The 25,166-nt window shown below is 37.7% G+C and overlaps 1 pseudogene; it reads left to right on the plus strand.

The window, feature by feature from the left end:
• The window catches only part of LOC122906804, an 80,519-nt pseudogene that overhangs the window by 21,590 nt on the left and 33,763 nt on the right, over positions 1 to 25,166 (plus strand).

Here is a 25,166-nt window from a genome sequence, read left to right on the forward strand (position 1 = left end):
GAACTTGAGGCAGGAATAAAAGCATTAGAATAGTTTTCTCTCACACCCACTTGCAAATTTGGAAGGATTTGGAGAATGTCCTGGAGAAGGATTGGTGTTTGAAGAAGAACAGCAGGGATACAGACAAAAATTGAATCCTCTCCGAAGGCTCTTTTGCAGAATTAACTAATAAAGAAGGGTTGAATCCTGCCTCTGCCTTCCAGAGATTTTGAAATCAAACCATTATCCAGGGATGCTTATTTCATTTTCATCTCATTCTTAATTTCCTACTAACTTACTGTCTGCTTCATAGGTAAAATTATTATTATTATTATTTTTTACGATTTTATTTGTTTATTTGACAGAGATCACAAGTAGACAGAGAGGCAGGCAGAAAGAGAAAGAGAGGGAAGCAGGCTCCCTGCTCAGCAGGGAGCCCGATGCAGGACTCGATCCCAGGACACTGAGATCACGACCTGAACCGAAGGCAGCGGCTTAACCCACTGAGCCACCCAGGCGCCCATGGTAAAATTATTTTTTAATTGCCAACAGGTGACATTTATTGGGTTCTGTGCCAAGTGCTATACTCGGATTTCACCTAATGGCCATACCACCTCTGAGGTCAGCATTATTGCCCCATTTTACAAATGAGAAAACCATGGTTTAGGATAGGTTTTTTTTTTTTTAAGGATTTTTTTTTAAGATTTTATTTATTTATTGGACAGAGAGAGAGATCACAAGTAGGCAGAGAGACAGCCGGAGAGAGAGGAGGAACCGGGCTCCCCCCTGAGCAGAGAGCCCGATGTGGGGCTCGATCCCAGCACCCTGGGATCATGACCAGAGCTGAAGGCAGAGGCTTAACCCACTGAGCCACCCAGGCGCCACTTTTTTAAAGATTTTATTTATTTATTTGACAGGCAGAGATCACAAGCAGGCAGAGAGAGAGGAGGAAGCAGGCTCCCTGCCAAGCAGAGAGCCTGATGCGGGGCTCGATCCCAGGACCCTGAGATCATGACCTGAGCTGAAGGCAGAGGATTTAACCACTGAGCCACTCAGGCGCCCCTAGGGTTTAGGATAGTTAAGTAATGTACCTCGGATTATGAAGTGAGCAGGGAGTTTGAGTTAAAATCAGTATTTCAATAACAGCACCTCTTTATTTATTCTCTGTTCATTTGAAAGTTACACTCTCTTAATTTTTCAATTATCACCTTCTGGAATTCTGATTCGACAGCCTCCATGTTTTTTCCTGTCTTCATCTTATCTGTTCTTTTCTTCTCGTAGAGCTAGGTGATTCTTTTTTTTTTTTTTTTTTTTTAAGATTTTTTTTTTTTTAAGATTTTTATTTATTTGTCAGAGAGAGCGAGCACAGGCAGACAGAATGGCAGGCAGAGGCAGAGGGAGAAGCAGGCTCCCTGCCAAGCAAGGAGCCCTATGTGGGACTCGATCCCAGGATGCTGGGATCATGACCTGAGCCGAAGGCAGCCACTTAACCAACTGAGCCACCCAGGCGTCCCTAGGTGATTCTTTTTTGTTTTTTCTTTGTTTGTTTTTTCTTTTCTCCCCCCACCCCTACCCCGTAACACTTTATTTTTTTAGGGCAATTTTCCTTTTTTTTTTTTTTTAAGATTTTACTTACTTATTTGAGAGACACAGCAACAGAGATAGCAAGAGAGACCACGAGCAGAGAGAAGGAGAAGCAGACTCCCCAGTAGGCAGAGAGCCCTTCCCCACTGGGGTCTCAATCCTACGACCCTGAGATCATGACCTGAGCCCAAGGCAAATGCTTAACTGACTGAGCCACTCAGGTGCCCCTTTTCAGAGCAATTTATGTTCACAGCAAAATTGAGAGGAGGGTAGAGCAATTTCCTGTATACTCTTGGCCGCCTCACATATATAGACCTGCCACCCCCATCTTCCATGTCCGCCACCAGAGCGGCACATTTGTTGCCGTTGTTGAACCTACCCCGACACACTATAGTCACCCACAGTCCACAGTTTACATCAGGTTTCACTCTTGGTGCTGTGCATTCAATGGCTTTCAACAAATACACCATGGCATGGGTCCATCGTTATGGTGTTAGGAGTATTTTTACTGCCCTAAAAACTGTCCATACTTTGCCTTTTCATCTCTTCCTACCTGCTAATCCCTGAGAACCATTAATCTTACTGTCTCCATAGTTTTGCCTTTTCCAGAATGTCATATGCCTAAAACTATATTGTTTGTAGCTTTTTTACATTGATGATCATTTCTTCAGATCTGTGTTTTAGTTCATTATTGTCTTTTTTTTCATTTATTGTCTCTTAAGATGGGTCTAATCTGCTGTTGAATCAGTTTACAATTTTTTCTATCTAAACGTTACTGAATTTTGTATTTCTAGATATTTAATTCAAATTTGCCTGGTCAGTTTTCAGTTTCTTGTTCCTTTATCCCTTCATCCCACTTCTCAGCCTATTTTGTATTTCTTTAAGTTTAAACCTATATTCGTCATCTGATGATTCTAATATCTGTAGGTTTTTTGAATCTGGTTCACTATTTGTTTCTTCAGATTCACACTCTTGGTCGCTTGTGATTTTAGTGGTTTTTGGCTCTCTGAACATGGATTTTGGATTTTTTTCTGTGGGAATTTTTTTTTAAAGATTTTATTTATTTATTTGACAGAGATCACAAGTAGGCAGAGAGGCAGGCAGAGAGAGAGAGGAGGAAGCAGGCTCCCCGCTGAGCAGAGAGCCCGATGTGGGGCTCCATCCCAGGACCCTGGGATCATGACCTGAGCTGAAGGCAGAGGCTTTAACCCACTGAGCCACCCAAGTGCCCCTCTGTGGGAATTTTTTGAGAACGCTGTTTAAATTGGGTTATTCCAGGAAAAAAAAATAAAAGTAAATAAATTGGGTTATGAGTATATTGGCATTTGCTTTTGCCTTGCATCTGGGGCCAACTTCACTACCTTCCTGGTACCACTTAAAATACATTTGGTCTTTGGGTTTTTCAGGCAAACTCTTAGGGCCTTTGGCATGATTTTGGTCTAATCTTCTACCCTGTTTGGGCCCTGAGGAATTGCCCTTGAAAGTGCACGCTTCAAGTCTCTTGGTATTGCTGGTTTTCCCAGGTGACTGCGCTGCCTGTCTGGCACTTTGCCCATCTTGATTTGCACTGGCTCCTGCAGGTCCACGATTTCCTTATCTGCAATTTAGAAATCCAGAAAGCTTTTTAAAAATATTTTATTTATTTATTTTTTAAAAATATATGTTTTAAAAATGTTACTTTAAAAAAAATATTTTATTTATTTATTTTTTAAAAATATTTTATTTATTTTTAAAAAATATATGTTTTAAAAATGTTACTTTTTAAAAAATATTTAATTTATTTATTTCATAGACAGAGATCACAAGTAGTCAGAGAGGCAGTCAGGGAGAGAGAGGAGGAAGCAGTGATACAGATACAGATACAGAGCAGAGAGCCTGACGTGGGGCACGATTCCAGGACCCTGGGATCACAACTTGAGCCGAAGGCAGAGGCTTTAACCCACTGAGCCACCTAGGCGCCCCTTACACGTTATTTTTTAAATGAAAAAACTTGACCTGAACTGGTGTGAACTAACTGCAGAAATGTGAATGTTTGATTATGTGATGTTGTCCCTCATATTGGTAAGAATATTAACATATATATATGTATATATATATATAGATGCCTAGTGCATTCCCTCTGTAAAAACAAACAAAACCCAGATTCTGAATTCTGAACTATTATTGTTTCCCTTACTTTACCACAAACTCTGATACACTTTTTAAGTGTATCAAAAAAGGTCTTGGGAGAATTCGGTATTGAGAAGAATTTCTTTGAACATTTAGTCTGGCCTGTTTCTGGAAATGGAAGTCTGTTTCTGTCACTGTAATACAGTTTATTGTTTTTGGAAGCTTTTTGTTTTGGTGATAGTTTATTTCAATAAAAAATAGAAATAGTGGAATCATTAAAGGAGTACTAGTTGTTTTACTTTTAAAATTTTTATGCAGTAGATTTGACCTTTTTTGATGTATACTTGCATGAATTTGAACACTTGCATAGATTCCTGTAACTGCCATCACAGTCAGCATAAGAACAATTCTCTGACCTTTATAGTTAAATACTCCTCTATCCCAGGACTTGGCAACCACTGATCTATTATTCTCTGACTCTGTAGTTTTGCCTTTTCTGGAATGCCATACAAGTGAATTTATCTATGTAGTCACTGAGACTGACTTCTTTCGGTCAGTGTGATGGTTTGATATTTATCATATTCTGTCAACAGTTTGTTGCATTTAATTGCTAAGTTATATTCCATTGTATGGATGTACCATCCATTCACCTGCTGAGTGACATTTGGATTGTTTCCACCTGTTGATGATTATGAATAAAGCTGCTCTAAAGGCACCTGGGTGGCTCAGTCATTAAGTGTCTGCCTTGGGCTCAGGTCATGATCCCAGGGTCTTGGAATTGAGATGGAAATCTGGTTCCCGGCTTGGCTGGAAGCCTGTTTCTCCCTTTCCCACTCCTTCTGCTTGTGTGTTCCCTCTCTCTCTGTGTCTCTCTCTGTCAAATAAATAAATAAAATCTATAAAAAGCTGCTATAAACATTTGTGTACAGGTTTTTGTGTGGACAAAATTTTGTTCTCTATGGTCAATACCTACTAATAGGTTTGCTGTACTAGGTAGTGTGTGTTGAAAATGTTAAGAAACTGTCAGACTGTTTTGTAGATTGGATGTACCATTTTACGTTTTCACCAGGAATCTATGCAAGTTTTAAAATTCGTACAAGTATACATCAAAAAAGGTCAAATCTACTGCATCAAAATTTTAAAAGTAAAACAACTAGTACTCCTTTAATGATTCCACTATTTCTATTTTTTTAAAATTTTATTTATTTATTTGACAGAGAGAGATCACAGTAGGCAGAGGCAGGCAGAGAGAGGGGAAGGGAAGCAGGCCCCCTGCTGAGCAGAGAGCCCGATGGGGGACTCGATCCCAGGACCCTGAGATCATGACCTGAGCCGAAGGCAGCGGCTTAAACCACTGAGGCACCCAGGCGCCCACTATTTCTATTTTTTATTGAAATAAACTATCACCAAAACAAAAAGCTTCCAAAAATAATAAACTGTATTACAGTGACAGCAACAGACTTCCATAGGCCCACACTTTATTGGATTGTTTGTTTTATTATTGAATTTTGAGAGTTCTTTTTGCATTCTGGGTATAAAACCTTTATTGGTTATGTGATTTGTAAATGTTTTCTCCTAGTTTATAGCTTGGCTTTTCATTCTCTTAATAGTGTCTTTCACAAAACAAAGGACTTTTTTGACTAAGTCTAACTTACCTGCTTTTTTCTTTTCTTTTTGTTTTCTTTTTTCTTTGGAATTGAATCCTAAGAACTTTTTGCCCAATTTAAGTTCATGAAGATTTTCTCCTTTGTGTTCTTCTAAAAGTATTATGGTTTTGTACTTCGTATTTAGATGTATGGTCTGTTTTGAGTTAATATTGTATAAGATGTAAGGGTTAGGTCAAGTTTTTTTGTATTGGGGTGTGTGTGTGTGTGTGTGTGTGTGTATTTTTTTTCTTTTTCTTTCTTTCTTTCTTTTTTTTTTTTTGGTGTATGGATACCCAGTTGTTGCAACACCACTAATTGAAAAGAACTCTTACTCCATTGAGTTCCGTTTGTACCTGCACCATATTCTGTTTAAGGACTTGTTCTGTTCCATTGATATATGTGTTTATTCCTTAACTAATACCCACTGTCTTTGATTCCTGTAGCTTTACAGTAAATCTTTAAATCGGTTAGTATGACTCCTCCAAGTTTGTTCTTTTTCTAAATTGTTTTGTCTGTTCTGGTTTTTCTTCTTCTTCCTTTTTTTTTTTTAAGTGTAATCTTACTTATATCTACAAGGAAATCCTGCTGGAATTTTTATTGAATTGCATTCAATCCATAGGTCAGTTTGGGAAGAATTTATATCTTAACTGTATCAGGTCTTAAAATCCATGGACATGGTATGTCTTTATTTTCTTAAGTCTTTGACTTCTTTAGCATTGTGTAGGTTTCAGCATACAGATCCTTCATATGTTTTATTAAATTTATATCCAAATATTTCTTATTGGTGCTCTTGTGAGTGATATTTTAAAAAATTTTTGTTACTAATTTGACATCACCAGTATTTACAAATATGATTGATTTTTATATATTAACCTTCTATTCTGTGACCTTATGAACTCAGTTATTTTAGCAGCTTTTCTGTAGAATGCTTGAAATTTTCTATGTTGACATTGATGTTGTTTGTGGCTAGAATAGTGTTATTTCTTCATTTCCGATCTTTTTTTTTTCCCCTTGCCATACTGCACTGGCTAGGACTTTTTGTAAGTGGTGAGAATGAATATTCTTGTCTTATTGATCTTGAAGGGAAAGCATTCAGTCTTTCACTTACTTTAAGTATGAGGTTAGCCATGTGTTTTTTTTAGTCAGTGCCCTTAATCAGATTGATGAAGTTTGCTCCTCTTACTGGCTTCCTGAGAGTTGTTTGAATCATGAATGATGTTGCAGTTTGTTATGTTTTTTGTGTGTTTGATATGACCTTATGGTTTTCCTTGTGTTTTTTGTTTTGTTTTTTTGTTTTTTGGTCTGTTAATATGGTGGATCAAAATTGATTGACTTTTAAAAGTTTGAATAAGCTTGCATTTCAAGGGTGAGCTCCATTTGGTTGTGGTGTATTATTCTTTTTACATGTTGCTAGATTTGATTTTCTAAATTTTGTTGAGCATTTTTGCATTTATGTTTATGATGAATTTGGTCTGTGGCTTTTTGGGCCATGGTTGTGTAGTGGTTAGTACTCTACCTTGTGTGGCTTTTTTGGTACTGCTTTTGTCTGATTTTAGTATCAGTGTGATGTTGGCCCCCCAGAAATGAGTTGGGAAGTTTTCCCACCTCTTCTATTTTCTGGAAGAGATCATGTAGAATTGTTATTACTACTTCTTTAAATGTTTGGTAGAATTTGCAAGGTCCTGGGTTTGTTCTGTTGTGTTGTGTTTTCAGAACATTTCAAACTATGAATTCAAGTTCTTTTATAGGCATGGGACTATTCAGGTTATCTGTTTCTTCCTGAGTGAATGTTAGTAGTTTGTGCTTTTCAAGGAATTGTTAATTTCATTGAATTGTTGAATTTATGGGCATGTAACTATCTAGCATGGCCTTACTGTCTTTTTAATCTTGAGTTTGTAGTGCTAATCTCTTTTTCATTCCTGGTGTTGGTAATTGTATCATCTTTTTTCTTTGCCAGTATACATAATGGATTAATCTGTCTTTTTCAAAGAACCAGCTTTTGATTTAATTAGTTTTTCTCCTTTTTCCTGTTTTCAGTTTCATGGATTCTCTGTTATGTTACTTCTCTCCTCCTGCATGCTTTGAATTTATTTTACTCTTTTTCTCATTTTTTTTAAGATTTTATTTATTTGACAGAGATCACAAGTAGGCAGAGAGGCAGGCAGGATGGGGGGGGGGGAGCAGGCTTCCTGCTGAGCAGAGAGTCCAACACCGAGCTCAATCCCAACATCCACCCAGGTGACCCCTTTTTCTCATTTCTTAAGGTAGAAACTTAGATGGTTTATTTGAGATCATTCTTTAAGAGAAGCATTTAATATAGGGGCGTCTGGGTGGCTCAGTGGGTTAAGCCTCTGCCTTCGGCTCAGGTCATGATCCCGGAGTCCTGGGATCAGGCTCTTTGCTCAGCAGGGACCCTGCTTCCCCCTCTCTCTCTGCCTGCATCTCTGCCTCCTTGTGATCACTCTCTCTCTGTCAAATAAATAAATAAAATCTTTAAAAAAAAAAAGATGAGCATGTTATGGTACAAATTTCCTTCTTCTTCTTCTTCTTTTTTTTTTTAAAGATTTTATTTATTTATTTGACAGGCAGAGATCAGAAGTAGGCAGAGAGGCAGGCAGAGAGAGAGGGAGGAAGCAGGCTCCCCGCCGAGCAGAGAGCCTGATGCGGGGCTCGATCCCAGGACCCCGAGACCATGACCTGAGCCGAAAGCAGAGGCTTAACCCACTGAGCCACCCAGCGCCCATACAAATTTCCTTCTAATCACTGTTTTAGCTATACCCTGCAAATTCTGATACTTTGAGCAAAAATTAAATGTCTCATTTCCCTTATATCTTACTCTTTTGCCCATGACCATTTAGAAATGTTTAATTTTTACATGTTTGGGGAATTTTTGCCCTGTTATCTTTCCGTTATTGTTTTAGTTCTATTATGGTCAGAAAACATACTCTAAAAAAAGTACTATTTCAGTCATTTTAAATTTGTTAAAATTTTTAAATGGTCTAGGATATGGCTTGTCTTGGTGAATATCTCCCATACAGTAAGAAGAATTATGTTCTGCTGTTCTATAGTTTTCTATAAATGTCAGTTAGATTGAGTTGGTTGATGATTATGTTCAGTTTTTCTGTATCCTTGCTGATACTTTGTATGCTTTCTATATCCGTTACTGAGAGAAGAGTGTTGAAGTCTCCAGCCATAATTGTGGGGTTTTCCAATTATATTTTCACTTCTATCCATTTTTGCATGTATTTTGAGGCTCTGTTCTTAGGTGTGTACATTATATCTTCTTGGTGAATCAAATCTTTTATCATTATGTAATGTTCTTCTTTGTGGTAACTTCACTTGTTCTAAGTTCAAAAATAATCTGCTGTCTGATTTATATAGCTACTTCAGTTTAATCTGATTGGTGTTTATGTGGTATATCTTTTAACATGATTACTCACATTATAATATATAATTACTCCTGCTTGTTAATATAACATATGTAATGATACTAAGTATAATTATTAATGTATTTGGATTTAGGTCTCCCATTTATTTTTTTTCTTTATTCCCTTTGTTTCCCATCCTTTGGTTTTTCTATTCTCTTCTTTATTTTGGATTGTTTGATATTTTCCTTTTTCTAACAGTTTATGAATTTTTAAAAAAGATTACTTATTTGAGAGGAGAGAGAGCACACAGAAGCTGTGGGGAAGAAGCAGAGTCTCTGCTGAGCAGGGAGCCTGACATGGGGCTTGATCCCAGGACCCTGAGATCGTGACCCGAGCCAAAAGCAGATACCGAACTGACTGAGCCACCTAGGCCCCTATGATTTCTTGATTTTTATCTCTCTGTATAGGTTTTTTAGTGGTTTCTCTAGGGATTACAATATTCATGCCTACACAGTCTACTTAAAATTAGCATTTTATCATGTTAAGTGGGATGTAGAGTATGCCACCTAGGTCCCTTTTCCTTCCTGCTCACATGTTCTAGTTTGTCATCTATTTTCCTTGAAAACCCCCACAATTTAAAGAACTTAGAAGAATTGCTGATTACATTTAAACCAGATATTTGCTGTAGCTGTTACTGTTCCTTTGTTCCTGAAGTTTGGTTATTATTTCTGGTACCATTTTACCAGTGTCTCAAGAATTCGTTTAGCACTTTTTTTTTAGAGCAAGACTGCTATCAGATAATTTTCTCAGTTATTTTCCATCTGAGACTTCTCCTTATTTTGAATTTTTGCTTGATAGAGAATTCTAGGTTGGTAGTTCTTTTTTTTTTTTTTTTTTTTTACCACTTTGAAAACTGTGTTTCACTGCCTCTGGCCTCTGTGGTTTCTGGTATAAATCTGCAATCTTGGAATCATTATTACTCTGTATTTAATATCTTTTTTATAGCTGTTTTTTGAGATATTTTCCCTGTCTTTAATGTTCAGCAATTTGGTTATAGTGTTCAGGTATGGATTTCTTTGAGTTTCTTCCTATTTGAGGCTTACTAAGCTTTTTGATTTTAGAAGTTTGGTTTTTCCTCTTTTGAGGGTGAATATTCAGCCATTGTTCTTCACATTCTTGGGAGCACTGTACTTTTTTCCTTTTTTTTCTGGGACTTTAATGATGCAAATGTTGTATCTTTGTCATTGTCCTGCAGGTCCTTGAGGTTCTGTACTTTTTCTAACTTTTTTTCCTATTGTTTAGCTTGGAAAATTTCTATTCATATTATCTCTGGATTCACTGATTCTTTCCTCTGTCGTTTCATCATGCTTTGAGTCTTTCCAGTGAATTTTAAGTTTGGGTTATTATTATTGTTATTATTATTGTTTGGTTTTAATGTGTGTGAACATGCAGTTGGGGGAAGGGGAGGAGTGGAGGGAGAGGGAGAGAGAGAATCTCAGGCAGACTCCACGCTCAGCGCAGAACCCAATGCAAGGTCAATCCCACTTCCCTGAGATTATGATCTGAGCTGAAATTAAGAGCTAGACACCTAACCAACTGATTCACCCAGGCACCGCTATAGTAGCTTCTTAAAAAACAACAGCAACAACGACTTTGTTCTATAATTCCAGCATCTGTATCATGCTTATCTTTTTCCTTTGTGAGATCATGGGGTTTTCTGGGGTTTTGAAAGGCTGTTAATTTTGGATTGTATTATGGACAGTTTGACTTCAGTGATTGTGGGTCATGTTTAAATCCTGTAGAAAATGGTGAATTTTTGCTTTAGCAAGAAATTTGCCTGGTTAGGGTCAGGCTATAAGTTCCAGCTAGCATTCTGTAAGCTGTGGTTGAAGAGTCCATTCATTTTTTGGATTTTACTTGTATGATAAGTCTGTAAGCATCCTGTCTGGAAAGGTCATAGTTTAGTTCTCAGATCCTTTGGTATGCTCTCACAGTCAAGTCCATGCATGCCCAGCTCATGTATGAGCTCAGGAGCACACATACAACTTGGTAAGCTTTTCACGAATCTCCCGTTCTGCAGTCTCCCTAATGGATTCTGGCGCCTAGGGGAGCCCACCTTCTGGTTGTTTGGCTAAAAAGTTGGGGCTTTACTTTCCATGATTATGTCCGCCTCTGGCCAAGCAGTGAGAGGACAGAGGATCCCTGAACTAGGGATTCTCCTCTTCCTAGTGGGACCACGGTTTCTTTGTAGAGCTTTAGGAGCCTGCCTGTGTGCTGCCGCCATTGCCCGCATTGCTAGCCTGGTGTTCCCTGGGGACGCGGACTAGTGTGAAAGGGATCAAACAAGAGTACAGGAAATTGGCTCACTCTCCCTTATCTATAAAAGTCCCCTTTCTGCTCCTTAGACCAGAAGTAGAAGACTTCTCTGGAGCTTTTCTTGGTGCATCCGGTGTTCATTGTCAGCTTTTGAGTCCAGGCTAGGAGATCCCGGAGGAACAGAAAGTGGGGAACTTGACCCTGGTGTAGTGGTGCTTTGAGTTCTGGTTTCCTTTCTCTATCTGCCTGCTACACCATTTACTTTTTCAGGTCCTCAGATAAACTTGTCCAGTGTTTTTAGTTGCATTCTGTGGAAGATTGGGTGGTGTGTGCTTATTTCATTTTGACCTACTCCTTAGGATTTCAAATCAAGTCACAGCATGTGGATTTTCTGTTTTCTCCTTAAAAGCAAATACATTGGGAAGATAGTGGCTTAACATCTGCCTCTGTGGTTCCTATTATAATTATTTTCATTGTATTAAAGCCTCTTGAGTGGCGCCTGGGTGGCTCAGTGGGTTAAGCCTCTGCCTTCGGCTCAGGTCATCATCTCAGGGTCCTGGGATCGAGTCCTGCATCAGGCTCTCTGTTCAGTGGGGAGCCTGCTTCCCCCCCCCCCCCCCCCCGCCTGCCTCTCTGCCTACTTGTGATCTCTGTCAAATAAATAAATAAAATCTTTTAAAAACAAAAACAAAACAAAACAAAAAACCTCTTGAGCTACAGAGCGTGGCCATCTGTCATCACCTCTTATGATTGTATTTAGAATGTTTCTGGAGCATAGAAATGCCTACTCTCCTCGTTCTGGTTCCAGCTCTCATTTTTCATAGCGTGGAAACACTTTTTCTTTGAAAACCTTTTTGTATTTGCCTGTATCACTCTCAGGTAGCCTAGGGTTTTCTTAATAGGTCCTTTTTACCAAAAAGAATTTGGAATGGCCTATTGGCTTTTGTAGCTAAAGATTGAGATTAAGAGCTCAGAGTTGATGTGTAATTTCTTCTGAGTAACTTCTTCTTTAGGATATACTGCTGTTTTGTATTTCCATTTAAATAGATACTGAGTTTGTTTTAGGATTTTTATGCAAAGAGGTGGAGGTTAACAAGAGCTGATCTTAATAAATGTGTTAATTTTGCTAATACACATTCTCCTTAATAGTAATAGCCACTCAGAGTGACTTTAAGAATAGGCTTGCACGTTCCTTGTGCTGAAGCCCACTTCCCTTATTAATTTATTAAAATGTTTGATGAAATATATTAAATATATATTATATATAAAATATATTAATGTCTTTTTATTTATTTATTTATTTATTATATTTTGGGGCACCCAGGTGGCTCAGTTGGTTGAGCAGCTCAGGTCATGATCCTGGAGTTTGGGGATCAAGTTCCACATCTGGCTCCTTGCTCAACAGGGGGTCTACTTCTCCCTCTGACCTTCCCCCCTCATGCTCGCTTGCTCTCATTCACTGTCTCTCTCAAATAAATTTAAAAAATTATTTATATAATAAAATATAAATATTTTATATATTAAAAATATATAAAAATTAAAAATATATAAAATAAATAAATAAAATATATAAATATAATTTATTTAATTTTTAATGATTTATAATAAAATAATTTATTTAATTAATTTATTTATTTAATGATTTAATTGATTTAATAATTTATTGATTTATTAATTTAATTTTATATAGATAATATAAAATATAAAATAATTTATTGATTTATTAATTTAATTTTATATAAATAATATTATATTATAAAATATATATATTATTTATTTGAGAGACAGTGAATGAGAGCAAGAAAATATATATATATATATAATAGTTTTTTTTTTTATTTGAGAGAGAGAGAGAGAGATGGAAAGAGCCTGAGAGGGGAGAGGGGAGGGAGTCAGAGGTAGAAGCAGACTCCCAACTAAGCAGGGAGGCCAGCTTGGGGCTCTATCCCAGGACTCTGGGATCATGATCTGATCTGAAGGCAGACACTTAACTGACTGAGCCACCTCCGTGCCCCAGTGTCCTTTTAATCTTAAATGAAAACTGAATTCTCCTGATCCAAAAGAAGGATGTAACTACATTCAGTGTTTCTGAAATGAAATATAGTTAATATTTTATTTAAAGGTGTCAAAACTTCTTTTGGTGTGTTTAATCGCCCAGAAAATAAATGCATTAGTGTCTGTACAACTTCTTACAGCATTTGTCTGGGATTGGCAGCTGTTTTTAGTGGTGGAAAAGCAAGAACTGAGAAACAACCCAAGTTCTGATTTTTAGGCTTTTTGATAGTTTTCAACAAAACTAGTGTCTTTGTTCTGATTAACAATTTGCTCATAGTGGCTATACAATAAATGTTTGTGAGAGAGTGAAATTAGATTGGATTATGTTATATCTGGTTAAAGGCAGAATAGTTCGCCCAGATCTTCACAATGGATACCTTTCATCTAGGCCCTGGTTGTAGAAAGCATTAATTTACACATAAGCACAACTTCCCTTCCCCAAAACATATCTTTTTATAGCTCTGGATATTAGAGGCAGTACTGGTGCTGATGTCAGACCTGAGCTTTTGTCCTAACTCTTGCACTTTCCCTTTTTTCTTTGAATTCTTTTGTCTTTTTTTTTTTGATGTATTAAGAAAAGATACATGAACTCTACCTTCTTAACAAATTTTTAAATATGTGGTACGATACTGTTAACTATACATACAGTGTTGTATAGCAGATCTCTAGAATTTAGTCATTTTGGGTATCTGAAACTTTATACCTGTTAACAGTCGCTCTCTGTATCTTCCTCCATCCCCTACAGTTACTGTTGTTTTCTGCTTCTGTGAGGTTGACTGTTAGATACTGCATATAAGTGGAATCCTGCAGGATTTGTCGTTCTGTGACTAACTTATTTTATTTAGCATAATGTCCTCAAGGTTCATTCATGTGGTCACATATGGCAGTAGTTCCTTCTTTTTATGGCTGAACAATATTCCGTTGTGTGTCTGTACCGCATTTTGTTTATACGTGTATCTGTCCATGGACATTTGGTTGTTTCTATATCTTGGCAATTGTGAATAATGCTGCAATGAAATGGAAGTACAAATATCTCTCGAAGATCCTGATTTCAGGTTTTTTTGTTTTTTGTTTGTTTGTTTGTTTGTTGATAAATACCCAGAAGTAGCATTCCTAAATGGTGTAAATGTTACTTTTTTTTGAGGAGTCTTCATTCTGTTTTCCACAGTGGTCACACCATTTTACATTCTCACCAACAGTGCATGAGGGCTCCAATTACTCCACATCTTGCTAACTCTTGTTAACTTTTTTTTTTTTTTTTGGTAATGATCATCCTAACAGGTATGAGATGATTGATATCTCATTGTGGTTCTGTTCTTTTGGTCTGTATGTCTGTCTTTATGCTATTACTTTATGCTAGTACCATACTGTTTCATTATTGTAGCTTTATAATGTTTTTGAAATCAGGAGGTTTAATGCCTCTGGCTTTGTTCTTCTTTCTCAAAGTTCTTTGACTATTCAGGTCCTTTGTGATGCCTTATGAATTTTAGGATTTTTTTTTTCTATTTGTGTTAAAAAATACCACTGACATTTTGATAGGGGTTGTGTTGAGTCTGTAGATTGTTTTGGGAAGTGACATCTTAACAATATTAAGTCTTCCATTTCATGAACACAGGATGTTTTTCCATCTATTTGTGCCCTCTAATTTCTTAAAGCAATGTTACAGTTTTAAGTGTATAGATCTTTCACTTCCTTGGTTAAATCAATTCTTAAGTATTTTGTTCTTTGTGTTGCTATTTTAAGTGGATTTGCTTGCTTAATTTCCTTTTTTTTTAAAGATTTTATTTATTTATTTGTCAGAGAGAGAGGGAGAGAGAGAGCAAGCACAGGCAGACAGAATGGCAGGCAGAGGCAGAGGGAGAAGCAGGCTCCTTGCCGAGCAAGGAGCCCGATGTGGGACTCGGGACCATGACCCAAGCTGAAGGCAGCCACTTAACCAACTGAGCCACCCAGGCGTCCCCTTAATTTTCTTTTTGATTAGTATAGTTCATTGTTAGTATATAGAAATGCAGCTGATTTTTGTATGTTGATTTTGTATCTGTAACTCTGAATTCAGCTATCAGTTTTTTGTGGAGTCGTCAGGGTTTTCTACATGTAAGAGAAAGTCATCTGCAAACAGAAATAATGTAACTTCTTCCTTTCCAATTTGGATACTGCCCCTCTCCCCATCCTAGTAGCCTTGGCTAGACTTCTAGTTAAATAGGTTAAAAGTGGGCATCTTTGCTTTATTCCTAATATTAGAGGAAAAGCTTTCAGTTTTTCATGATGGAGTAAAATGTTACCTGTGAGTTCCATATATGGCTTTTATTATGTTGAAGTTATTTCCTTTTGTTCCTAATGTGTTGAGAGTTTTAAATAACAAAAGAGTGTTGTATTGTCTGAAATGCTTTTTCTGCATCTGTCAAGTTGATATGATATATCACTATAATTGATTTTCATATGTTGGACTGTCCACTTGGTCATGGTATGTGATGCTTTTAATGTACTGTTGAATTCTGTTTGCTCATACTTTGTTGAAGATTTATATTTATATATATATTATATATATATATATAATATGAACATATATATACATATGTTTATCAGGGATATTGTTCCATAGTTCTTTTTTTTTAATTTTTTTATTAACATATAATGTATTATTAGCCCCAGGGGTACAGGTCTGTGAATTGCCAGGTTTACACACTTCGTAGCACATACCTTCCCCAATGTCCATAACCCTACCACCCTCTCCCTACCCCTCCTCCCCCGGCAACCCTCAGTTTGTTTGTTCTGTAGTTTTCTTATAGTGTCTTTGCCTGGCTTTGGTATTAGGGTATTGTTAGCCTCATTAAATGAGTTTGAAAGTGTTCATTTTTAATTTTTTTGGAAAGAGTTTGAGGATTATTGTTCATTTTTCTTTAAATGGTAGAATTCACCAGTGAAGCCATCTGTTCCTAGGCTTTTCTTTGTTGGAAGGGTTTTTGATTACTGAATTAGTCTCCTTACAAATTATAGATATGTTCAATTTCTCTGTTTCTTGGTGATTCAGTCTTAGTAGGTTGTATGTTTCTAGGAATTTACTTCTTCTAAGTTGTTGGCATATATCTAATTTGTTGGCATATTATTGTTCATAAGTGTCTTACGATACTTTTAGTTCTGTGGCATCAGTTGTAATATCTCCATTTATTTTTTATTTTATTTGAGTTGTCTCTTTATTTTAGTCCAGCTAAAGTCTGGTCAGTTTTGTTGAACTTCTTAAAAAAAACCAATCTTTTCATTGATTTTTCCATTGTTTTTCTGTTCTGTATTTATTTCTTCTCTAATTGTTATTCCTTCTTTGAAACTTTGTGCTTAATTTGATATTTCTAGTTTCTTACATAAAGTTAGGTTCTTTGAAATCTTCCTACTTTCTTAATGTAAGCATTTATAGCTATAAATGTCCCCTTGATACTGGTTTTACTGCATCCAATAAAATTTGGGTATTTTGTGTTTTCATTTGTCTCAAGATATTTTTAAAATTTCCATTTCGATTTCTTTTTCAACTCATTGGTTGTTCATGAGTATACTGTTTAATTTCCACATATTTCTGAATTTTCCAGTTTTCCTTTTGCTTTTGATTTCTGGGTTTATTCCATTGTGGATGGGAAAGATACTTGGTAGCATTTCTGTCTTAAATTTAAGACCTGTTTTGGGACCAACTGTGCGATCTGAATGTGTATTCTATTCTGCTGCTGTAGGGTGGAACGTTCTGTATCTTATCTGTCTTTTAGGTCCATTTGGTCTGTGGTGTTTGAGTTCTCTTTCATTCCAAATTTTCTGTCTGGATGTTCTATATTGATTATTGAAAATGGGGTATTGAAGTCATGGTATTGCTATTTATGTCTTCCTTCACTTCTGTCAATGGTTTCTTTATATATTTAGATGCTCTGATGTTGGGTACATATATATTTATAATTGTTATAGCCTCTTGGTGGATTGACCCTTTTATCATTGTCTCTTGTGACAGTTTTTGACTTAAAGTTTGTTTCGTCTAATACAAGGTAAGTCCCCTTGCCCCTGCTCTTTTGGTTGCTATTTACATGGAATATCTTTTTCCATCCCTTCACTTTCTGCCTGTGTGTAACCTTAAATCTAAATTGGGTCTCTTGTAGACAGCATGTAGTAGGATCTTGATTATTAAAAAAAAAATACATTGAGCTTCTTTATGTCTTTTGGGGAATTTAATCCATTTACATTTAAAGTAATTATTGATAGGGTAGGATTTACTGTTGCCATCTTGTTCATTGTTTTTCTGAGTGGCTTTTAGGCCTTTTTCTTTACTTTCTTGCTGCCTGCCTTTGTGTTCCCTTGTTTTTATGCAGTGATATGCTTTCATTTCTTTTTCATTCTTTTGCATATCTTCCATAGGTATTTTCATTGTGGTCACCATGGGACTTATATAAAAGATCTTAAAGCAATCTGCATTAAGCTGATAAAACTTCAGTCACATACAAAAGCTATGTTTTTGCTTCTCCATTGCTCCTCCCTCTCCCCAGCACTTTCTTAACTAAAATAGATCATTTTTAGCATATAAGGTTCTTTTTTTCTGTAAAAATAGTGATAGTCTATTCTTAAAAAAAAAAATCTATTCTGTTAACCCAGGGGTTCTCAAAGTGTGGTTTGCACACCCATAGAGGGTCCCTAGAAAATTTTTTCAGCAGGGTCCATTTAGTCGAAACTGTTTCCATGACAATTCAGAGATGGTATTTGTCTGTTTCATGGTGTTGACATTTGTAATGATGGGGCAAGGACAGCTGTGGGAAAACCTGCTGGCACTGGGCCAAATTGTAATAATAGTCATTTTGTGCTGCTCCATACTTCCAGTAAAACTAAGTGCCAGTTTTACTTAAAGATGTCTTTGGGGAAGTGGATAATTAATTTTGTTAAATCAAAACCCTTGGGTATATGGTGTTTTTTTTAAGACATAAATTTCATTTTTAATTTTTTAAAGTCCAATTAGTGGGGCACCTGGGTGGCTCAGTCGATGAAGCATCTGTCTTCAGCTGGGGTCATGATCTCAGGGTCCTGGGATTGAGACCCATGTTGGGCTCTCTGCTCAGCAGGGAGCATGCTTCTCCCTCTCTCTACCATTCCTTCTGCTTGTATTCTCTGTCTCTCTGTCAAATAAATGAATAAAATCTTTAAAAAATAATAATAAAAATAAAGTCCAGTTAGTTAACATACAATGTAATATTATTTTCAGATGTGCATATAGTGATCAACACTTTCATACAACACCCAGTGCCCATCATATCATGGGTATGTGGTTTTTTAATGTGTGATGACATGAGAAGCATGCAGAACACTTCTGCATACTCGGGTATGCTACTTGTTTTAAGGAAAAGTACATGTATATTTGAATGCTTTTGTAAGCTCAAGCAGCTGCTTTTTTTTAAAGATTTTTATTTATTAGGGGGGAGCACCTGGGTGGCTCAGTGGGTTGAGCCTCCGCCTTCGGCTTGGGTCATGATCTCACGGTCCTGGGATCGAGCCCCACATCTGGCTCTCTGCTCAGCGGGGAGCCTGCTTCTCCCTCTCTCTCTGCCTGCCTCTCTGCCTGCTTGTGATCTCTGTCTGTCAAATAAATAAATATTAAAAAAAAGATTTTATTTATTAGAGAGTGAACAGAAGGGAGAGGAAGAGAGAATCTAAAGCAGATTCCATGCTGAGTGCAGAGTCCCACAGGGGGTTTGATCTCATGACTCTGAGATCATGATCTGAGCTGAAACCAAGAGTCAAACTCTCAGCTGGGTGAGCCGCCCAAGCCTTTCTCATTTAGTTGCTTTTTTGATGGAATACCATTTTTACTCCAAAGAAAGACTGTGATTACACAGAGTTGGGTATTTTTCCCAACGTTTTCTTGGAAATGAATGAAATGAGCTTGTCATTTCAAATATTTGTTGATAGTATTTTTTGCTGACAGTATTTGTTACTCTCCGTAAAATGTAAGCCTTTTTAAGTGAAAATTAGAATTTTGGGAAACTTATATTCACCACCCTGTGCTTTGGCAGCTTTAAAGAGTGTTTGATAAGGTGATATTAATGATGTGATAGATACACTGTGTGATGCAGTGTATCCATATTTGGAAGGTCTGTGTAAGTCAGTGAACCAATATTTTTGAAACTATTAAAAAATATGTGATGTCATAAAATCAAGAGTAAAAAGATCCACTTACCATGGGAAATAGACCATTGGGTTTTAATATAACAGACAGTTTTACTGATCTAGTTTGCACTTCCACATTCTAACTAACCTTTAAGAAACTACCACTTGTCAAGTTCTGATGTAATATCAAAGAAGAATATCTTCACAGTGATTTCAGAAAGCTGTTAAAATACTCCTTTTCCCATCTCTGCATGTGTGAGGCAAGATTTTCTTAATATAAAGAGGGGTGCCTAGGTGGCTCAGTTGTTGAGCATCTGCTCTTGGTTCAGGTCCTGAGACCAGCATCCTGGGATGGAGCCCCACATCAGTTTCCCTGCTCCGAGGGAAGCCTGCTTCTCCCTCTCCCAGTCCCCCTGCATGTGTTCCTTCCCTCTGTCAGATAAATAAATAAAACCTTTAAAAATATATACAGATAAAACCGTTTCTCCATTCACAAAGCTTCTTATATGTGTGGGTTTTCATACCAAGCATTCTTCTCTCTGTGGGGTCCTACTGTTTAATTCATTCTGGCACTAACTCCCCAGAGGTAGCACTGACCTCCCAGGTTAAGGGCTCAGTCCCACAAGATTGCCCCCCATTTCAGGTGCCAGCTGCAAGTCTCAAGATTTTACCTATACTTCTGGCCAACTAGCTATATAAATCTGGGGTTTCCACAACCTCTCCTCATGTTCAATAATATTTTCATAATAACTCACTGAACCTAGGGAAACACTTGACTGGTTTATTATAAAGTATGTTGTAAAGTATACAAGTGAACCACCAAGTGAAGAGGTACAGAGGGCAAGGTCAAGAAGGATCCCAAGTGCAGGAGGCCCTGTCTTTGTGGGGTTGGGCTGTGCCACCCTTCCAGCAAATAGATGCATTCATCATCCCAGAAGCTCTCTGAACCACTTCATTCAGGGGTTTTGTGGTTCTATAATGTGGGCACGATTGGTTGAATTACCGTTTGTGATTAACTTGATGATCCCCCAGATTTTCCACTCTCCCTGGAGGGTAGGGAGTGGGGCTGGAAGTTCTGATTCTGTAATCACATGGTTGGTTTCTCTGGCAACCAGCCCCATTTCTGCATGTCACCTCATGACCATAAACTTTTCTGTGGTTGAAAGGGGCATATTATGAATAACAAAATATGCTTACCTCACCCCTACCACTCAGGTAATTCCAGGGGTTTTAGAAGCTCTCTGCCAGGAACAGGGGTGAAGACTCTGTGTGTGTGTGTGCGTGTGCGTGTGTGTGTGTGTGTGTATTTTATATCACTGTATCAAAATACACTTCAGCCAACACAAAATAGCACCGCAGATTGAATGCCAAAGCAGATACGAAAACATAGCAGTTTCCTATCAATATAAACAGAGTGTTGCAAAAATGTTCAATAATGCCCTTTTCCCACTAATTGTTTTGGAAAATAGTTTTTTTTCCATAAAAAATACATTTTTGGAAATGTGTTTTGGAAATGTATTGTTTGGAAAATAGTTTCTTCTCCATAAAAAATTTAAGAAAGATTTACTAATGTTAATTTTAACTGAGTCAGAAATTTTTCTTGTTTTTTTAAATTTCTTTTTTTTTTTCCAAAGACTTTATATATTTATTTGACAGAGGAGAGAGAGAGCACAAGCCAGGGGGAGCAGCAGAGGGAGAGGGAGAAGTAGGCTCCCTGCTAAGCAGAGAGCCCGATGCAGGGCCCGATTCCAGGACCCTGGGACCATGCATGACCTGAGCTATAGACAGCGGCTTAAACATCTGAGCCACCCAGGCACCCCAGTTTTTAAAAATTTCTAATACCTTCATATCTATAGCCCAAACTCCCACTAACGAAAGATCTTTAGGTTCCTCAGTAATTTAGAGTCGCAGAGAAGTCCTGAGATTCAGAAGTTTGAGACTCATTGTTTTAACCTTCTAAGGTTGTTGAAAGTTAAACAGATGTGTTTATGAATGTGAAATCATTTTGTAAAATATTTTAAGTGTAGGTTTATAAATAGTTTTTTTTATTTTTATTTTTAACAGCTCTTGCTGTTACATTTGCTGTGCAAGTCCTTCAGGTTGAGACTTGGAGAAGAGACCTGGAAAGAAAACATGCAGAAGTAATTGCTGTTGCAGAGCTCATTAGTTTAGATGGGAGTCAGGGGGGAGATTCACATAGAACTCTGTTCCACAAACCGGACAGTGAAAACATAACATGCTGGAGGCTTGTTTTGTCCTAAATACTTAGTGATACGTATTTATATTTGTAATATACGTATATGGATTTGTCTGTGTGTTTGCTTGGTCATACCGCAAATAGGTCTGCTGCTCCTGATTCTGGTCCATTACTCATCCAAGTTGCTCTTTGAATTTTGAAGTTTTCCCCTTCTTTCCTTGCAGGTATAGAACAAGATGCAGTGAATACTTTTACCAAATATATATCTCCAGATGCTGCTAAACCAATACCAATTATAGAAGCAATGAGAAATGACATCATAGGTAAGCAGTGCTTGAAGTTATGGCAAAAATAAATAAATAATGCATGGTTTTGGTTATTAGCTAAGAGATTTTTTTATGAACATGGAATTCAACATATCCTTTCCTAGTCTGTTTTCAGAGCACTTTATATATCTACTGTATCTCACTTTAGATTTTCCTCTCTCATATTTTGGACCCAAATTTTTAGACTTTGATTCAAGTAACAACAGCAGCAAGGAAGTAACAGTAGCACACATTTATTGAGTACTCAGTGTGTCCCAGACAGCATTGTAGGCACTGTTCATGGATAAACTCGAATCTTCTAAAGAACGTTGTAATGTAAATATAGTTGTTATTTTATAAACGAGGAATCAGAAGCACAAAGAGAGTAAATAATTTGCCCAGAGTAACACAACTCAGACACGGTAGAGTCAGGATTTGAAAATAGACGCCTACACATTAAGTAGTATGCTATTTGGCAGTGTTTTTCAAACTGTAAATTCAGACAAGTCTCCTCTTAGACCTAGCTTTCTGCCAAACAAAGGACTAGAATAGAAAAATTGAAAGTGCTCAGTAATAAGGCCAAACAAACATTCCAGGCCATTGTTTTCATATACGTATATGTGTACTGTGTCACGTAAATCTATGTCTCTGTAGGTCCTCGTAAGAAAAAAATTGGGGGCGCCTGGGTGACTCAGTGGGTTAAAGCCTCTGCCTTCAGCTCAGGTCATGATCCCACACTCCTGGGGTTGAGCCCCCGCATTGCGCTCTCTGCTCAGCAGGGACCTGCTTCTTCCTCTTTCTCTCTGCCTGCTTCTCCGACTTCTTGCCTACTTGTGATCTCTGTCTGTCAAGTAAATAAATAAAACCTTCAAAAAAATTGTCAGTTTTTGCTGCGTCGTATCAGAAGGACCTTAGGTGCACCTGTAATCACAGATGACAGTGGTTTGTTTGTTTATTAAATAAATCTTGTATTCCCATCAAGCCCTAGTACTGAGTTTTAATTTTTATTACAGGGACTTTGTATTTTTGATTTATGAAATGAATCATGCTGTTAACAGATTGTTCCCAGCATGGGGCTCCTGAAGTCTTCACCAGAGATACTTTGCACTCAGTCATCGTTGGAGACAGTAAAACCCTTTCCTGTCTGAGCTGTAGTTCTTAAATTGGCCCACCATACTTCCCAGTGAACAACTGTTGGCTATTTTGGGGTCCGTCAGATGCCGGGCCCATTGTTTTCCTTTTCTTTCTTCCACACAGATGCTTCTAGCATATAGGTCTTGTGGATAGTGGTTGTTTGTCCCCGTTTACTTGTATTTTGGGTTTTCACCCAGTTTTGTTGCAAATGTTGTCATTGGATTTTGGCTTTTCTATGTAATTCCTCTCTTTTTATGTGGGAATTTGTGGCTACCGTCTTCCAGACTTCTCTAGACCAACATTTCTTGTGTAATAATACAACTAGGGTGTCCTAACTGATGAGAATTTGACTCTTGGGGGAATTGGTTGGCTAGTGATTCCTTTGGGGACTCGTTTGTACCAGCGAATAACCAAACTATCTGGGTTAGGGGAGAAAAGGGAGAATTTTTGAGCCAAATACATTACATTTAAAAATGAAATATCAGGGGTGCCTGGGTGGCTCAGCGGGTTAAGCCGCTGCCTTCAGCTCAGGTCATGAACTCGGAGTCCTGGGATCGAGCCCCACATCGGGCTCTCTGCTCAGCAGGGAGCCTGCTTCCTCCTCTCTCTCTGCCTGCCTCTCTGCCTGCTTGTGATCTCTCTCAAATAAATAAATAAAACCTTAAAAAAAATGAAATATCAGGGACGCCTGGGTGGCTCATTCGGTTAAGCGTCCACCTTCAGCTCAGGTCATGATCCCAAAGTCCTGGGATCAAGTCCCACATCCAGCGCCCTGCTCAGCAGAGAGCTTGCTTCTCCCTCTGCCTCTGCTGCTCCCCATGCTTGTGCTCTCTTTCTCTCTCTCTGTCTTTTTCTCTCTCTGGCAAATAAATAAGTAAAATCTAAAAAAAAAAAAAAAAAACCCAAAACCCCAAAAATATCACTTCAGTTCTTTTTTTCCTTTTCTTAAACTGTATCAAATTAATGATACAATACCATGAGGGGGAAAATAATCTTTGGAAGTATAAGTTGATAATATTTAGTGATTAAGGGATCTGAGAAAGTTAAAATGTTAATTACCTGTATGTTTTCAGACCATTTTTCCTCTTTGAGCCCCATTCTTCTTAATCTTACCCCATGTTCTCCTCTTTTGGTTGGAATATTCTAATACAGCTGTACTTCAAATACGTTACAGTTGGAAGAAGTCTGCACTTGTGCTGTTACTGTGTACCCCACCTGCCTAGTTTTGCTGTAAATGTTATTCATGGGTTTCTGGTGTTGCTAATTACTTCCTTTTTATATGGGGATTCAGAATAACTCAGAAACTATGCTTCCACTCTCTCCTTCATCTTCTGCAAATCCTTGAAGTAGAATTTAAAAAATATTTTGATGGTACAGCTGATGGAATTTGCTGATAGTTTGAAAATGAGCAGGGTAAGAAGGAAAAAGGAATCAAGCATGACTTCATTTCTTTGAAAAACTTGAATAACTGGGAGAGTGAAGTTGCCATTTATAAAATGAAGAAGATTGTAGGGGTAATAGCTCAAGGGAAAAATCAGGAGTTTGGGTTTGTAGGGGCCCAAATGGTGAAAGTCACGTATGCAGTTGGATATCTGTGCAAGGAGTTGATGAGAGAGGCAGGCCTGGGTTGGCGATGTGTTTGGAAGTCATCAGGATATAGATGGGCTTAGAGCCATGGATAACATTATCCTCAGAGTGAGTATGGTGAGCAGACAAGAGGGCCAAGGACTGTGTCTTGGGGCAGGCCTAACATTCACAAATCTGGTGGGTGAGGGAGAACCAGCAAAGGAGACACAGAAGGAGCAGCCCGTAAAGTCAGCTTTGTATCTGCTATGTCTCAGAAGAGTAGGGTATAGTAGGGTATAGTAGTTCTTAATGGAAGCCAAGTGAAAAAGTGTTTCTGGGAGTCAGGGAGTGATCAGAGGTGTGTTAAATCCTGCCGAGATTTTAAGTAAGATGAACACTAGGAATGGAATGGGTTTGCCAGCCTTGTGGACAGCTGGTCCATCAGTTACCTTAATTTCAGTGGACCACTGGAGACAGAAACTTCATCAGAGGAGGCGGAGTGAGGACAGCAGGTATGAGCAACTCCTGAGAGGCATTTTGCTATAAAGATGAGCTAGAAGAGGATGTTAAGTCAAGGGACAGTGGTTTTTGTTTTGTTTTTTTTGTAGTGATGTAGTGATGTGTTATAAGCATATGAGATATAGCATACAAACAAGTATGTATGTATAGGGTACAGACTGTAGCTGGTGAGTATGAGGCAGCAACAAAGGAAAAATTGATGCAGGAGACAGAGGACAACTGCTGTAAGAAAGAAGTCTTGAGGAGGCAAAAGAGGATGGGG

Source organism: Neovison vison, chromosome 5 (assembly GCF_020171115.1).
Source record: "Neovison vison isolate M4711 chromosome 5, ASM_NN_V1, whole genome shotgun sequence".
Lineage (NCBI taxonomy): Eukaryota > Metazoa > Chordata > Mammalia > Carnivora > Mustelidae > Neogale > Neogale vison.